The following is a 17,840-nucleotide window of genomic DNA, read 5'->3' as shown; positions in this document are numbered from 1 at the left end:
TCTAGCCTTTTGGATCAAAGGACGCGAGTCTCATCATCCATGACATCTTGATAAGTGATATGTTTACACTCCTCTACCCTCAGTTTAAATAGATATATTTCATTAAAACCAAGATACTTGCTTCGATATTGCCACTAATGACTCATGAATGCATAGATTTCAAAATCCTCTCTTTATTTGTGTCTCCACATGAAATGGGCTATATATGGACGAAGTCAAGTGAGAACATGAAAATGAGTAAAGGAGAAGATAGAAGAAACAACTAGAAGTGCGCCAGTAATTCTAGAGAAAATAGAATATAAACTCTTAATTATAAACATGAAAATATATAGTACCATATTATTACCTCTAGGGCATATTTTCAACAAACTCTTCTCCCCCACAGCCAATGTCGCATGGTTGGTCTATTGAGATAGACAGATAGATGAAGATCTATCACTTCAATGCATATGGGACATTGCCTATCATTGTCTATAAGGTAATTCACGAGTATATTGTCAGAGAAAGAATATCGTGCAAATATATCCAAATAATATTGTATTTTTGGCGGGCAAGTTCAAATTCCAAAATTATTTTCCATACAGGGTTTTGCTGCAAAGGGCTTTGAATCGTCGACTGGGAAGCATTATGTCTGTATTGATGTCGCCATTCACAATGATAAGGCGATGGGACTGTGAAAGTCCCCACTTGAATTCATGCCATGCCACAAAATCATTAAAGAGTTATAGTGCAAGGGGAGTTGAAGTATTCTATTTGTATCCACATGAGAGCGAACTAACGAATAAGTCCTTCATCCCAAGTTTTACTAGATTAGTGACCCTAGTAAGTAAGACTTCTTTTCTTAGATGTGAAGATGGACAAAACTGCTCTTTTGGTTGAGGAGGTACCGTGCTGGTTTATTAGCCCCGCACACTATTTTGGGTCATATTTTGGCCATGATTTTAATTAATAAAATATAAGTTACATGTAGAAAAAAATGATATCATTAAAAAATACATTTAAATGTGAATCCAACAATATAAGTTTTGTGACATGTATTAATATTTTGCTAGTAAAATATGTGGTTAAAGTTTGACCAAAATTATGATTGTGACTACGTAATTTACATCAAAAGTTGTAAACTTTTAAAGCAGAGCACTGATGCAAATGCGAGGTCAGGAAGTAGAAGAAAAAAAGGAGATCGCCCTAGGATCGATGCGAGCGACCGTGACGCCCCCATGTCAGATTCATTGGGGCGAGGCTACGTCTTGCTTCTAGCGAGATAGACAGTCGCCACGTCTGAAGCGACGTGGTACTCCCTCCGTACCGTTGTATTCAGTATTTTAGATTGTGCACCGCGATCAAGGCGAAGGAAAAAAAAATGAGAGAACTTAATGTTTATTTGCTAATCAATATTATTGCATGCAATGAACTGACTACTACATGTTGTGTTAGGTTGTCTCAAGTCATTAAAAGTATACACGTCACACATCTCTTATTGGTTGATTATTTCGTTTGTGATAGGAAATAAGGAACGAGGTTGAAGTTAGTGCAGGGCCCCTATGTGTTTTGGGATCATTTGGTTTTCGTAATGTGCCTGCCCAATAGCGTCATTCATTTGTTTCATTTTCTGTTCGTTCATTGTTATCGTTCGGTCACTCTATTTCGTTTTTTTCCTTTTACTTTCTTTATATTTTCAAAAATTTCTAAATACATATATTTCGAAAAAAATACTTAAATTTTGAAAACAAATACATTTGCATTGGTAGAAATGTTGATGCAAGTTAAAAAAATGTTCATATCATTTGAAAGAATGTTTCAACGCATATTTGAAAAATGTTTAACATGTATTCAAAAACAAGTCAAAACATGTGTTTGAAGAAATGTTAATCATATACTCCCTGTGTAACTTAATGTAAGCTGTTTTTGTAGTTTAATTTAAACTACAGAAATGTTTTACATTAAGTTGTCGAGGTTGTATTTGCAAAATCTCAAACATATTGAAAATAAATGTTCTAGATATATAAAATTTTACAACGTGTATGAAAAAAGTGCACACCAAAACATGTGTTTGATAAAATTGTTAATCATTGTATTTGAAACAATGATAATCATATATTAAAAAACTTTCTGATGTCTACGGAAAATATACACGTTTATGAAAAAGTAGGCACCAAAATCTTATGTTTGAAAAATAATCATGTATTAAAAGATGTCAATGCAGCGTAAAAAATTTTAGTGTAGTGTGACGCCCCCGATTCAATCGGTACACTAATCATACACACAAACGTGTACGATCAAGATCAGGGACTCACGGAAAGATATCACAACACAACTCTACAAATAAAATAAGTCATACAAGCATCATATTACAAGCCAGGGGCCTCGAGGGCTCGAATACAAGAGCTCGATCATAGACGAGTCAGCGGAAGCAACAAGATCTGAGTACAGACATAAGTTAAACAAGTTTGCCTTAATAAGGCTAGCACAAACTGGGATACAGATCGAAAGAGGCGCAGGCCTCCTGCCTAGGATCCTCCTAAACTACTCCTGGTCGTCGTCAGTGGGCTGCACGTAGTAGTAGGCACCTCCCGAGTAGTAGTAGTCATCGTCGACGGTGGCGTCTGGCTCCTGGGCTCCAACGTCTGGTCGCAGCAATCAAGTGTAGAAAGGGGGAAAAGAGGGACCAAAGCAACCGTGAGTACTCATCCAAAGTACTCGCAAGCAAGGAGCTACACTACATATGTATGCATTGGTATCAAATGGAATAAGGGTATCATATGTGGACTAAACTGCAGAATGCCAGAATAAGAGGGGGATAGCTAGTCCTATCGAAGACTACGCTTCTGGTAACCTCCATCTTGCGGCAGGAGAAGAGAGTAGATGGTAAGTTCACCAAGTAACATCGCATAGCATAATCCTAACCGATGATCCTCTCCTCATCGCCCCGTGAGAGAGCGACCACCGGTTGTATCTGGCACTTGGAAGGGTGTGTTTTATTAAGTATCCGGTTCTAGTTGTCATAAGGTCAAGGTACAACTCCGGGTCGTCCTTTTACCGAGGGACACGGCTATTCAAATAGATCAACTTCCCTGCAGGGGTGCACCACATAACCCAACACGCTCGATCCCATTTGGCCGGACACACTTTCCTGGGTCATGCCCGGTCTCGGAAGGTCAACATGTCGCAGCCCTACCTAGGCACAACAGAGAGGTCAGCACGCCGGTCTAAATCCTATGGCGCAGGGGTCTAGGCCCATCGCCCTTTGCACACCTGCATGTTGCGAACGCGGCCGGAGAGCAGACCTAGCAACCTCCATTACAAAGGAAGTTGCATTATGCGGTCCAACCCAGTGCATGTCGCTCAGTCGCTGACGTCACGAAGGCTTCGGCTGATACCACAACGTCGAGTGCCCATAACTGTCCCCGCGTAGATGGTTAGTGTGTATAGGCCAGTGGCTAGACTCAGATCAAATACCAAGATCTCGTTAAACGTGTTATCTTGAAATAACCGCGAACGCCGACCAGGAATGTATTCCCGGTGTTTTGCGTTTTCGGACAGATGAATCGTAGGGGGGAAGTTGCATGTTTACTATGCTAGGGATGCGTGGCGGACGAACGGGCTGCGTATCCGGATTCGTCTCATTGTTCTGAGCAACTTTCATGTACAAGGTTTTTTCACCTGAGCTACGATTTATTTTATATTGATTTTAAAAGATTTAAATCATTTTTAGAATTTATTTAATTTATTTAATTCAACATTATCCAGAATAGTGTTTGCTGACATCATCATGACATCAGCATGACGTCAGCAGTCAACAGAGGTGTTGACTGGTCAACCTGGCGTGTGGGTCCCACCTGTCAGTGACACATTTAATTATCCAGTTTTAATTAACCTAAACATGATTAATTAGGGGTGGGCCCCACTGTCATTGACTACTTAATTAACTAACAGTAGTTAGTTTAATTAGTTATTTGGTTAATCTAATTATGATTAATTACTTTAATTAATTGTTTAGTTTAATTAATCAAGATTAATTAAGTTAATCAATTCTTTAATTAATTAATTATTAGTTTTGTTTATTATTATTTTTATTTACTATTATTTTATTATTATTACTACTACTTTTTTTCTTTTTTTAGAAACGTTCTGGGGGCGAGGCCCCTTTGTCATAGGCTGGGGGGGAGCCTAGCGGGCGCATGGGCATGCGGGCACGCGGGCGCGGCCACGAGCGCCCGCCGGGACGAGCCCGGGTGCTGGCCTCGGTGCGGCCAGCGGCCGCCGCCGACGGAGATGGACGCAGCCCGGCACGACCAGCTAGAGGAGACGACGCAGGGCCCACAGCGGCAGGGGAGCAGCAAGTAGGGGAGAAGGGCGCGGCGCTCGGCGGCAGGGGAGCAGCAGGGTCGAGCCGGAGCTCGGGCGGAGGCGGGCGGCATGGTCGGGCGTCGGCGACGCGACGCGGTAGGGCGACGGCGGCGCGAGGCTGCAGCAGCAGCAGGAGGAGGAGGCGAGGGACGGAGCGCGGCGCGCGGCAGGTAGCACGGTCGCTGGGCGCTGGGCACCGCCCAAAGAGCGTAGCGGGAGAGTGGTCGAGGCCCGAACGGGGAGTGGCCGTGGCTGAGCCAGACGGCCAGGGCACGGCCCCGACGCGCTGGTCACGGCGGTGGCTGGGACCAGCAGGGGCGAGCGGGGCATGTGCGGGAGGGGGGACAGAGTGGCGCGGTGCGCGCGCGCGCCCGCGAGCGATGTGCAGCGAGGGAGCGAGAGGAGGCCGGGGTCCTCACCACGGTCCTGTAGGGAAAATGGCAGCGAGGCGTGGAGAGATTGACGGATACGACATGGCGTTGAGGACGCAGGTCGGCGGGGAGGCGGCACGGCGTCGGTGTGGTCTTCGGGCGGCGCCGGCGAAGGGCACGGCATCGGGAGGGCTCGTTCCCTCGATCCAAATCTGGATCGGGGGAGGGAAGATATTTTGTGAGAGGGGGGAAGTGTGGGGGGTGTCGGTGGGGGGTCCGGTGGAGTGAGGGGATAAGGGAGTGGGGGCGCGGGGTGGGTCGGCATTCGGGCGGCTGGGGGTCCGCGTGGATGGCCAGCTGGGCCAAAAGGCCCAGCGGGGGGGGGGGGCTTTTTCCTCTTTCTTTTTTTGTTAGTTTGTTTTCTCTTTTGTATTTCCTTTCTTCTATTTATTTTCTTTTCTGCTTTATTTCATTTTAAATCATTTAGGCATTTTATAAAAATGTGTTTGCTTTATTATCATTACCCTTGTAATATTCGGCACCCACCGAACATTTTTGTTTCAACTTTTGAAACTTTTCTTGTTGACATTAATTTGAGTTTGAATTTGACTCGGTTTTGACTCGGTTTCGAACTAACGGTAGATTAGCAACAGTAACCATGGTGACGTGGCACCATTAGCGTGGAATTACTGTAGCTTGATTACCCGGGCGTTACAAAACTCCTCCACTACAAGAAATCTCGTCCCGAGATTTAGGAGGTAGAAGGAAACAGTGTGGGGTATTCATCACGCAGGCGGTCCTCGCGTTCCCAAGTGGCTTCATCTTCAGAGTGATTCGACCACTGGACTTTGAGGAACTTGGTCGCCTTCTGACGTGTGCGGCGTTCAGCTTGGTCAAGAATGCGGACCGGATGCTCTTTATAGGAGAGGTCATGTTGCAATTCGAGCACTTCATGATCCACTGCTCGGATTGGATCCTTGAAGCAACGGCGGAGTTGTGACACATGGAACACATCGTGAACCTGGGAAAGGTTCGGCGGAAGCTCCAGTTGATATGCCACTTTTCCACGCCTTTCGAGAATAGTGAATGGGCCAATATAGCGAGGAGCTAGCTTGCCCTTGATCCCGAAGCGGTGAGCACCCTTCATTGGTGTAACTCGAAGATAAGCCTTTTCGCCAGGTTAGTTTTAAAAAAGTGGATGTCATTAAAAAAATGTTTTAGCTTTTATTAGGACAATGTTTAACACGTATTCAAAAAATAGAAAAAATGTGTTTGAAAAAAATCATGTATTTGAAATTTTAATTTTGGCGAGCAGTTCAAATTCCGAAGAATTTTCCATATAGGCTCTTCTGCGAAGTGCTTTGAACCATCGACACAGGAACATTCCAGCCGTTGCATTCACAATGATAAGTCGATTGGACTGTGAAAAGTCACAACTTGAAGTGATGCCATGCCACAAAATCATCGAACAGGTTAGAGTGCAAGGGGAGTTGGAGTACTAGGGCATCTCTAATGGTAATCCGTAAATTTTCTCCCGCAACCATCCACAAATAAGGGGGACCAGTTCGCGGACACAGATGCGGGAAGCCACCATCCAATGCTAGCCGCATACAATTCAAACTATTTTTCAAAAAATCAGATGAAATTCATGCAAATTCGGCCGATTTTCATACAAACATGATGGATTTCATACCAACCAGACAAAAATAGTTATATTTTGGACATATTTTAACTAAAAATGTAAAACTATGTGCAGGTAAAGTCGCGTGGAGCTCCACTCCCACGACACAGATACATTACGCTAGTCTACGGCCGGCCGCGGATGATCCCTTTGCCTTCCCCATGTCTGGCAACCCGCTAACTGAACTGTCGGGAGTTCCAGAGGCATATTATTCACATGTATCTTCTATATGTCTGGCTACATAGCTCATCAGAGTGGCAAAAGAGGGTGCTTCGGCCGAAGGGGAAGGTGCTTCTGTGGAGTCCACGCGGTTGTGCCCAGGATGGCGTGAGATAAAGACCGGACAGGTCACCAGCTGTACAAGCCGGCGACGCGCCGACGGTGGCCTCCATGGGATACAAGCGGTGGCGGCCTCTTATGTTCTACTTTTCCTCGATGATGGCGGCGGGCGCGGATGTGCTCGTCGCCACCACATCGATATCTGTGCAGTCAGCTTCTTTCTCCGCGTGCATGGTGCGGCTATGCGCACGTCGACGGCGGATGGCGTGGTCGCAGGCACTGGAGGCGGCGATGCCCATGCCTCTGTGCTCCCCGACATGCCAGGATGGAGCAACTCGCCACTCCTCCGTGAGCTGGCTTCAAGCGGCGAGTTACTAAACCACGCACCGGCTTGGGGCGGCAATTGGTTCCGTCGGGCTAGGTGATGGAGGTGGAGCAGTGAGCTGCCTCGCTCGTATCCGGCGGGCTTGGCAGGCCACCTAACTAGCTTTTATGCTGGAGAACTGCTCTTCCGGCTCATCGGATGCCATCAAAAGATTGGAGAAAATGGTGGAAGGAGGAGATGGAAAGTGGCAGAGTGGTGCGATTCTTGCCTGGTGTCTGGCCTCGTTTAAATAGAGGGTGGACGGGAGAAGTTTGCCCGGCGTTGCGTTTAATGCCGACCCGCTCGTGAACGGACATGTGGCCGGAGTAGGTTTCTCAGCTTCCACACGGGTTTAAAGGAGACGTTTGAATGCGGCGATGAGGGGTGTTCAGCCGGGTGTGCAACAGGCGGCGCCCTCGGCCGGCATGCCGCTTCACTGGCGGAGGCAGTGAGAGTCGCGTCCGCCCTAAGCTGCCTTCAATGTGGAGTGGCACACTCTACAGCGGCATGAATGCGGGTAGCTAGACGACGTGCGGGAAGCGCGCGCGAGCGGGGAAGGGGTTTTTGGTGGGCCAGGGCGATCAGAAGCAGGCGTGACAACGGTCCGGATTCCTGCAAACCTCACCCACGTTTGTGTTTGATTTGCGGGAGAAAACACATCTGAATTACGTCGCAGATCGATACGGGACCGAGTTGGATGGTTTTGTGATGCCGACAGCGCGATCCGGACACATGCGTGAGTTTAAAGGGTCGCCCCTTATGTTTGCATTCAATTACTAGATCAGTGGGGTCACTGCCCTTAGTAATTAATACTGTTTCTTACTACTACCTCCACCTCAAATATAAGAGGTGTTTTTAGTTTTTTATTTTAGGACAAAGGTAGTAGATTTGAAGATAGACAAAACTGCTCTTTTGGTTGAGAAGGTAGATTGTAATCTCCATCGTGATTTGCATAAAAAAAATAACAGTTTGTTTAATTCGCATTTAGATGTTTTTAGGGATGTCACATCTAAGAGTAACTTCAATGGGGTGACCCATTTCGTCCATCGTCATCCGTTTGAGTCGGCGCGGACACAAAAGTTGGCCCAACATGCCGAACTAAATGGAGATGCGTCCGCTTTTCGTCCGCGGGTGACCCATTCCCGGCTCATTTTTGAACCGGATTTGCGTCGGTGCGGACACGCGACGAACGCGCGCACGCTCGCCTTCTTCTTTCCCCGGGCTCGCTGAAAGGATCGATATGGTTGACTAGAGGGGGGTGAATAGGCAACTAACAATTTTTAACTTTTCTTTACCAAATTAAACTTTGCATCAAAGAAGGTTGTATAGATGTGCAACTAGGTGAGCAACCTATATGATGCAATAACAACAAACAAACAAGCAAGCAAGAGAAGTAACACTAAAGAGCTTGCACAAGTAAAGGTAAGAAATAACCAAGAGTGGATCCGGTGAAGACGAGGATGTGTTACCGAAGTTCCTTCCTTTTGAGGGGAAGTACGTCTCCGTTAGAGCGGTGTGGAGGCACAATGTTCCCCAAGAAGCCACTAGGGCCACCGTATTCTCCTCACGCCCTCACACAATGCGAGATGCCGTGATTCCACTATTGGTGCCCTTGAAGACGGCGTCCGGACCTTTACAAACAAGGTTGGGGCAATCTCCACAACTTAATCGGAGGCTCCCAACAATACCATGAAGCTTCACCACAATGGACTATGGCTCCGTGGTGACCTCAACCGTCTAGGGTGCTGAAACACCCAAGAGTAACAAGATCCGCTAGGGATAGGTGGGGGAATCGAAAATCTCTTGGTGGAAGTGTAGATCGGGGCCTTCTCAACCACTCCAGAGCAAATAAACAAGTTTGATTAGCTAGAGAGATAGATCGGGCGAAAATGGAGCTTGGAGCATTAATGGAGCTTGAGAGGGAAGAGGTAAGTCAACGGGGAAGAAGGGGACCCCCTTTTATAGTGGGGGCAACAATCCAACCGTTGCCCCACTAAACAGCCCCGCAGAGGGCGGTAGTACCGCTTGGGGGGGCGGTACTACTGTTGAGCCAGCGGTACTACCGCTCCAACTAGCGGTACTGCCGCGTAGAGGAGAGAAGTAGGGACCTGGACCCAGAGCGGTACTACCACTGAGAAGCGGTACTACCGCCTCTACTGCCGCAACTAGTGCCGCAAAACCCGACACGAGAAAAAGAGCCCTCGAGTCGAGGCGGTAGGAGCCAGACAGGCCAGCGGTAGTACAACTGTGGAGTCACTGGCGGTACTACCGCTGCGGAGCGGTACTGTCGCTTGTGACCCCTCAGCGGTACTACCACTGAGTAGCACGGTACTACCGCTGGGACCCAGACAAGACACACAAGAGAGAAAAGATCTCTCCATCGAAGCGGAAGAGCTCTGAGGGTGAGAAGTGGAAGTGTACGTGTTGATTCTACCCAAGCAATACCACAACGGACCCCCTCTTGATAGTACGGTGCCATCTACGCAACTAGACCACCGAAGGAGAAACGAAAAAGCTACACCGTCTTGAATGACACTCCGAGGGGAGGAAATCGTCTCCTGCCAAGGATGAATCTTTGAAACGCTCAAAGCACATGATTGGTCCGCAAACACGTTGTCATCAATCACCAAAACCACATCGAGAGAGATATGCCTCAACAATCTCCCCCTTTTTGGTGGATTGATGACAAGTAGGGATTTGCACAAGAAAAAAAATATAAAAGTAAGAATACTTAGAACTACAAAATATAGACGGGCTCCCCTTGAATGTGTGCACCTAGTTAGTGGAGCCTTTGGAATGCGAGACACACACATCCGGATCAACACTCCCCTATATTTTATAGTCCAACAATTCTAAGCACATGATATAAGAGAGAAGGGTAAAATATAGGATAAGCATGCAACTCATAAGATACTACAGTACTGAATAGACATAAGTAATAAGGTAGCGATAGGGAGCATATGTCTCACACCATATGACTAGAACTTAGGACTCACTGGCACCAAACCAAACCAAGCAAAGACAAACACACGAGAAAACACAAGACATAAAGACACACTCGCAACACAGCAACAACCCAAATCCCTAAACTCTCTCCCCTTTGGCATCGAGACACCAAAAGGGCAAAGAGCGATGCTACGGCTCCAGGTGATGGCAAGCTGAGGATCTCGAACATCACATCTCAGCGTGATCATCTGCATCACCGTCGTTGGTCGGAAACTGCCCGCGTCTGAATCAGTCCAAGGGCAATGCTAGTGAATCCATTCTTCCTCTTCAGTGATCTGTCCCTCAGAACCACTAACAATGGTTGCACCCAGGTGACGCATGAGCTCCTTGTGGCGCACCCTAGCCTACTTCTCAGCCACATGAGTCATGTACTGACCATGAGACTCCATGCAGAAAAGCTTCTTCATCTTGCGTTTGAGCATCTTTGCCCAAGAAGGTTCTGCACTAGCGGGTCCAAAGCCCTCCTTGTGATCATTAGTTGCAGCCTCACCCTCAGCCTCCATGGCAGCAGCAGCAGTAGATGGACCCCCGGGTTTAGGCGCTGGAGTGCCCCAATTGTCCTTCTTCCTCAGACGCTTGATCTCATGAGAAACCAAGTCTCCAGTTTCCAGCAACACTCTGGGATAGACACGAGCCCAGGCCTTCTCAATGAGCCTCATGATGAATGGACCATATATCGGGCACTTGCGCTCAGAAACGGCAGAGAGAAGTTCAGACCACATAACATGAGAAATGTCCAGGCTCTCTCTAGTGTTTGCTTCCTTCTCATGCTGGTAGAAAAGAAGCATGTCCACGAGATAGGAGTGGACCTGATCCAGATTCCTGATGCGAGGGAAGAGAGTCTCACGGAAGATACGATGAAGAACGTCCAGATACGTAGACAGCTCATAGGTTTCCTTCTTGGTCACTGGGTGAACCTTCACAGTGCAGTAGGGCCAAAGGGCTTGCTTGTGAGTGGATGTAGCATTGCGGTGAGGGCGGAAGCCTACTAGAGTCTCAAGCCCGTTATCTTCCACATCAAGTAACTCCATTAAGTCCTTCCACTTGACGGAAAGCAACTTGCCATTGGTCATCCAAGTCAGAGTCCTGTCGGCATCAGTTCCAAGACGAACGGTAGCAAAGAATTGGGCCACCAAGTCTGCATCGAAATCCTTGTTGAACTGCATGATCCTGAGAATGTTCAGCTGATTACACATTCGGAGGGCTTCGCCAAAGTACTCAGAGTCCTTCTCCATGGCATCAGTGTCGATGGAGCGAACATCAACATAGAGATTCTTATTGGCCTTGATCACATCAAAATAGATGGCAAACTGAAAGCGGTTCCATAACGGGTGGTTGACCAAAGTGGGATCTTGGTCCGCCTCATAGGGGTTGCGGCGACGCTTTTCTCAAAACTCCTTGGCAGTCATCTCAGTCACAGTCTTTCCCTTTGGCTTGTTGGTGGATCTCTTCGACTGTTGAGGTGGTGGAAGAGCACTTGCGGATGTGCCTGCTGGTGGCGGTTGAGTGCTAGAGGAACCACTGCTGGCTCAGAGCTGCGGTAGCGCTTTGACATTGCACGCCCGGGGTTGACACGGCGAGCTTGATGCTCAGGATGTTCATCACCTGGAAGCAAACACAAGAACACGCAAAACAACTAGAAAGAACGAGCATAAGCCAACAAACTCAACAAAAGGATCAAGGTATGGCAGGAACATGATGGAACTTGGCAGGCAGCGGTAGTACCGCGACATGCATGCGGTAGTACCGCCCAAGCGGTAGTACCGCTCCAAAGAGAGCGGTAGTACCGCTCGAGGCGGGGAAACAGCAGTTCCCTACTACCGTGGTCAGATCCGGCACTACTGGCCTGCCAAATTCAAAAATATTCCTACCAAACTCTAATCTAGATAGTCTAGTTGCCTTCTCCAACCTACTCAAGCCTAGATTTAGCCAAAAATCTAGAGATGCAACCACCATTGCCCCTAAGACGCAAGATCTGAAAACGAGACAAAAGGAGAGAAGGAACGAGGGCAATACCGGCATCTGGCAAGAGAACAAGGTGGGGAACGACTCCACCGAAGGAAATGGAGAGGGACGCCCCGGAGACGAAGATCCGCCGGAGCCCTCCCGCGGCGAGGCGAGGCTGGATAGAGGAAGAGGAATGAGGGGGTGAAGCGAATGGGTATGGGGGAGAAGAAACCTCCCCCTGCCCCGATATAACCCCCTGGTCCCGTCCCTCAGCGGTAGTACCGCGCTGGGGGGCGATAGTACCGCTTATAAGCGGTAGTACCGCGCACCACCAGCGGTAGTACCGCCCAGCACGCCACGGCAACTAAACAACACGGCTAAGCTTGAAAGAAAAACAAAAAGGCAAGAAGAAGAGAGAGCACACCAGCAAAAGGCCAAGACACACCTCTTCAAGAGAGGGCGGTGGCCGAGGCCACCTATGTTTGAGTCAAGAGATATGGCGCCGCGAAGATTTTAACCTTGGGCCCATGACCAAAACTCGTCTTTGAAACACAAGTACCATCGACAATGGCTAATGTGAAAGACTTGATCAATTTATGCATAATGGGGGGAGGGAGGGTTCATTGAGAGAACAACACTCCCCCTATGTCCATGCCTACATCTAAACTAGACAACAAATTGAGCATGGTGGGGTGTGCAAGGGTTCAAGTCACATTGCTCGAATCAATGATATTTAGCTCATGCCTTAACTCGCGAAATCTTGCTTCATCCAAGGGATTCGTGAAAATATCTGCAAGGTTATCATGAGTGTTGACATAGTTGATCTCGATCTCTCCTCGCCTAATGTGATCCCGGATGAAGTGATACCGAATCTCAATATGCTTCGTCTTGAACTGTTGCACCGGGTTGAGAGAGATCTTGATGGCACTTTCATTGTCACACCAAAGAGGCACTTTGTCACAAGTGACACCGTAATCCTTTAAAGTTTGCCTCATCCATAGAAGTTGTGCACAACAACTACCGGTCGCTACATACTCCGCTTCGGTGGACGAGAGAGACACACAACTTTGCTTTTTGGAAGACCAACTTACCAAAGAGCAACCAAGGAATTGGCACCCTCCAGAAGTGGACTTCCTATCCACTTTTTCTCCCGCCCAATCGGAATCCGAATACCCTACAAGCTTGAAGTTTGATCCTCTTGGGTACCATAAGCCAAAGTTTGGGGTATGAGCCAAATATCGAAAGATTCGTTTAACCGCCACATAGTGACTTTCCTTAGGTGCGCTTGAAACCGTGCACAAATTCCCACACTCAACATGATATCCAGTCTAGATGCACAAAGGTAAAGCATGGATCCAATCATAGAGCGATATACCTTTTGATCCACCACTTTACCATTGGGATCTATGTCAAGTTGGCACTTGCTGGGCATTGGAGTGGAAGCCGGCTTGACGTCACTTAGCTTGAATCTCTTGAGCATGTCTTGAGTGTATTTGGCTTGGTTGATGAAGGTTCCTTCTCTTCTTTGCTTCACTTCAAACCCTAGAAAAAACTTCAACTCTCCCATGGAAGACATCTCAAACTTTGAGGTCATGAGAGCGGCAAATTCCTCATTGAAAGCTTTGTTAGGGGAACCAAAGATAATATCATCAACATATAATTGGCACACAAACAACTCCCCTTTGACCTTCTTAGTAAAAAGAGTGGGGTCGATTAGCCCAACTTCAAAACCACGGTCTTGTAACAACTCGGTAAGGTGGTCATACCACGCATGTGGGGCTTGTTTAAGGCCATAGAGTGCCTTATCGAGTTGATACACATGATCGGGAAAGTAGGGATCCTCGAACCCAGGGGTTGCTTGACATAAACCAATTCATTAATAGGACCATTAAGAAAAGCACTCTTCACATCCATTTGTTGTAACTTAAAGTTATGATGAGAAGCATATGCAATCAACATGCGAATGGATTCAAGACGAGCAACGGGAGCAAAGGTTTCACCGTAGTCGATACCCTCGACTTGGGAGTAGCCTTGTGCTACCAAACGAGCCTTGTTGCGAATGATAATCCCATGGGCATCTTGCTTGTTCTTAAATATCCACTTGGTTCCAATGACATTGTGGTTCCCCGTCGGTCTTGGCACCAATCTCCATACTTAGTTGCGCTCGAAGTTGTTGAGTTCTTCATGCATGGCATTGAGCCAATCCGGATCTTCGAGCGCCTCATAGACCTTGTGGGGTTCGACACAAGAGACAAACGTGTGATGCTCACAATAGTTTGCTAATTGTCTACGAGTGCTTACCCCCTTTCTTAAGCTTTCAAGCACATTCGTCATGAGATGATCCTTGGTGGAGAGCTTGGAAGCAACCTTGGCGGCACGACGCTCCAATTCCTCCTCGGGGGTGAGACGAGAAGTGGTCACTTGATCATCTTAAGCGTCGTCTTGAGCTTGTTCTTGTTCTTGAACTTGATCGGAGGAGAAAACTTGACCTTGGGCATCACTTGGTGTGTCAACACCGTCTTGAGCATGATCTTGCCCTTGGTCTTGTTCTTGAGGATGAGGGCCTTCATGTTGTTCTTCGGAAGCGTGTGGGCCTTGGGTTGGTGATGGCTCCACTTGAGTGGAGCATTGTCCTTCTCCTTCGGCCACAAGGGGTTTCTCAATGGGTAGGATAAAGCCAACACCCATTCTTCTTGTGGCTTGAGGAGGAATTTCATCACCTACATCACAATTGCCACTTTGCTCAACTTGGGAGCCGTTATTTTCATCAAACTCCATGTTACATGTCTCCTCAATAAGTCCCGTAGATTTATTGAGGACACGGTAAGCATGAGAGTTTGTAGCATAACCAACAAATATGCCCTCATAAGCTCTAGCTTCAAATTTAGACAATTGAACACCTTTCTTGAGAATGAAACACTTACACCCGAACACCCAAAAGTACTTGAGGTTGGGCTTGTTACTGGTGAGTATCTCATATGGAGTCTTGTTCAAGCCCTTGAGGAGGTAGAGCCGATTGGATGCATGACACACGGTGTTGATGGCTTTGGCCCAAAAGTTGTATGGAGACTTGAACTTCGCCATCATGGTCCTTGCCGCATCCATCAACGTCCGGTTCTTCCTCTCCACAACACCGTTTTGTTGAGGGGTGTAAGGTGCGGAATATTAATTCTTGATCCCCTCATCACTAAGAAACTCATCCAAGGTGTAGTTCTTGAACTCGGTGCCGTTGTCACTTCTTATTGTCAAGATCTTTGCATTGTGTTGACGTTGTGCTTCATTTGCAAAGTCAATGACAGTTTGTTGGGTCTCGCTCTTCCTCTTGAAGAAATACACCCAGGTGTATCTTGAGTAGTCATCCACAATCACCAAGCAATACTTCCTACCCCCAAGACTATCGAAGGATGGAGGCCCAAAGAGATCCAAGTGAAGGAGCTCCAAAGGCCTCTTTGAGTAAATGATAGTCGTGGGAGGGTGAGCCTTCTCATGTAGCTTTCCTTCGATACAAGCACTGCAAGCACGATCTTTAGCAAAACTAACATTCGTTAGTCCACGGACATGGTCCCCCTTGAGAAGACTTTGCAAAGATCTCATATTGACATGGGCTAAACGGCGATGCCAAAGCCATCCCACATCAACTTTAGCCATTAGGCATGTCGCGGTCTTAGTGGGTCGCTTAGAAAAGTTAATCACATATAGACCGTTCTCGACATGCCCAACAAAGGCTACTTTAAGAGTCTTGCTCCACAAGAGGGCCACAGTATCAATATCAAAGAAAGTGGCAAAGCCCATTATTGCAAGTTGACAAACGGAAAGTAAATTGTATGCAAGGGACTCAACAAGCATGACCTTCTCGATCGTGAGATCATGAGAAATGACTACCTTGCCAAGTCCCAATACCTTAGAAGATGAGGCATCACCCCACTCGACATTGGTGGGCATAGATGGAATCTTGTGCACGTCCACCACCAAGTCCTTGCTTCCGGTCATATGATTCGTGGCTCCGCTATCGAGCAACCATGATCCCCCACCGGAAGCAAACACCTACAAGAGATCAATGCTTGGTTTTAGGTACCCATTTTGTAATGGGTCCTTTGATGTTAGTAACAAGGGTCTTTGGAACCCAAATAGACCATTCAATGTACTCATGAGGGGAACCAACAAATTTGGCATAGACATGCCCATCACTAGCCCGACATAACACATAAGAAGGATTAAAGTCGCCGGCTTTGATGGGAGGAGTGGCATTGGCCTTTTTGACACAGCCACCCTTCGCATTGTTCTTATTCTCCTTGGAAGCACTCTCTCCCTCCTTCACAAAGGTTTGCATGAGAGGAGGAGGTCGTTTCGTCTTGTCATTCTTCTTCTTGTTCTTGGACTCGGGCACGTACCCAATCCCTTCCTTGGCCACAACTCCCTTTTGGTTGGTCAAGAGGTTGTTGAGGCTCTTCTTGCCTTGTATGCAAGACGCAAGACCTTTCTCAAGTTGCACCTTTAGCTTAGCGTTCTCCTCAACAAGATGCACATGCTCACAACACGGGTTAGTAGCATTTGCATTATCAATTAACATCATACGAGGAAAAGTGGCTTTTTCCTTGGTTAGCTTTACTTGAAGTTGATCATGAGACTCTTTGAGGCTAGCATGAGCACCCTTCAAGACCTTGTGAGCCTTGTCAAGTAGATCAAGCTCTCTTTGAGTCTAGCAAGATCAACCTCAAGTTCGGCCTTCTCGGATTTTATCACACGAGACACAATGAGAGCATGATCAAAATCTTTCTTTAACTTAGCATGATCAACGTTGTGTGACTCCTCAAGAGCCAAACGAAGACCATGCTCTTCCTCAAGAGCATTGGAAAGATCCGATATCTCATCGGCATAGTCACGACTATGCCCTTCCATCTTAGAGATGGTATCTTCGTGAGCATCGATCATGTCATTGGCTTCACCAAGTTGTTCCAAGAGAGCGACAAAGTGCTTCTTGGATTTACCCTTAAGTTTGCCCATAAAGGCATCAAACTCATTCACCTCCACATTAGCTCCCTCATGTTCATCAATGCTATCCGTCGAAGAAGGATGATTAATGATGCTAGTTTTGATGTTGGAGGTTACCTGGTTGGTGGCTTTAGCCATGAGGCACTTGGCGGTGATGCTCTCATTGGGTGAGTCGAAGAGAGACACCCGTGGAGTCGTCGCAATGGCAACAGAGGCCATGGCAACCGACTCACCATCTTCATCATCATCATCATCCTCATTGTACTCTTCTTGTACCACCAATGCCTTGGGGGGAGTCTTCTTGATGAAGTTGTTCTTGTTGGGGAACGACTTGGCCTTGTCCTTTCGGATGAGCTTGCCACCATTGTCTTCCCTCTTCTCATACGGGCACTCCGCACCAAAATGACTCACATTGCCACAATTGTAGCAAGTCCTTACACGTTGCTTGCTCTTCGTGCCACTTGAGTTGTTTTTGTTAAAGTTTGGCCTTGAGTTTTTCTTGCTCCAAAATTGCCTTGAAGCAAGTGCCATGTGTTCATGATATGCATACTTTGTATCTTCGGGGTTGCTCTCCTCTTCTTCTTCCTCTTCTTCTTCTTCAACGCAGAGCTTGGCCTTCAATGCAAGGTTGGGCTTCTTTGCCCTTTGAGAATGAAGCACCGCATTGTCGGCGGTCTTGTCCAAAATGTTCATGGCCACAAACTCATCCAACACTTCGCTTGAGGTCAAAGTGTGGAAGTCCGGCCTTTGACGAATGATGGAGTACATGGCCTTGTGGTAGGGCATCATTGCCTTGAGGAATTTGCGCTTGATCCAATTGTCATCTGTTTCCTTGCTCCCGTGATCTCGGAGT

Source organism: Triticum urartu, chromosome 7 (assembly GCF_003073215.2).
Source record: "Triticum urartu cultivar G1812 chromosome 7, Tu2.1, whole genome shotgun sequence".
Lineage (NCBI taxonomy): Eukaryota > Viridiplantae > Streptophyta > Magnoliopsida > Poales > Poaceae > Triticum > Triticum urartu.
Note: the sequence above shows the minus strand (reverse complement) of the source record.